The 705-nt window shown below is 44.7% G+C and overlaps 1 non-coding gene across 1 annotated transcript; it reads left to right on the top strand.

Annotated features, from left to right (window-relative positions):
* Positions 1–250: 250 nt before the first annotated feature.
* Trnap-ugg (transfer RNA proline (anticodon UGG)) lies at positions 251–325 on the top strand. The gene has a single exon. It is a non-coding gene; the product is annotated as a tRNA-Pro (tRNA).
* The last annotated feature ends 380 nt before the right edge of the window (positions 326–705 follow it).

Genomic DNA, 705 nt, shown 5'->3' with positions numbered 1-705 from the left:
CAGTCCCTTCTTCTTGTCAAGTTGTGCCACAGACTCCTCCCCAATTCTATTCAATACCTCCTCATTAGTTATGTTATCTACCCATCTAATCTTCAGCATTCTTCTGTAGCACCACTAGCCATGTCTCCGCAATATCCTTTCTTTCAGGAGTGCTAGTTCTGCAATGTTCGCAGGAGAGCTTCTGTAAAGTTTGGAAGGTAGGAGACGAGGTACTGGCAGAAGTAAAGCTGTGAGGACGGGGCGTGCGTCGTGCTTGGGTAGCTCAGTTGGTAGAGCACTTGCCCGTGGAAGGCAAAGGTCCCGAGTTCGAGTCTCGGTCCGGCACACAGTTTTAATCTGCCAGGAAGTTTCATATCAGCGCACACTCCGCTGCAGAGTGAAAATCTCATTCTGAATAGGTAACTGGTTTTATATTTTTTTTATCTACCTGAAATATCATTTATAAGTAATTGAAATCACGAAATACTACAAACCGGTTCCGCCACGTCCAACAAATGACTTTAAAAGGTCTGCTAGATTAGGCCTCGTTTCAAACATGCTCGGCTAGCAACAGTTGCATTTACCGCTGTTACGGTGCCATTAGCTTCTGTTTTAATCTCGATACAGCCTGTTGGACGCAAGGCAGTACATGTGGAAGAACAAAGTAGTCCTTCTCAACTTAAGACGTTTTATAGCTTCATGCAGCAATTACCGTGTCTTTGCAAG

This window comes from Schistocerca nitens, chromosome 6 (genome assembly GCF_023898315.1).
Source record: "Schistocerca nitens isolate TAMUIC-IGC-003100 chromosome 6, iqSchNite1.1, whole genome shotgun sequence".
Lineage (NCBI taxonomy): Eukaryota > Metazoa > Arthropoda > Insecta > Orthoptera > Acrididae > Schistocerca > Schistocerca nitens.
This window is presented reverse-complemented; position numbering and strand designations above follow the sequence as displayed.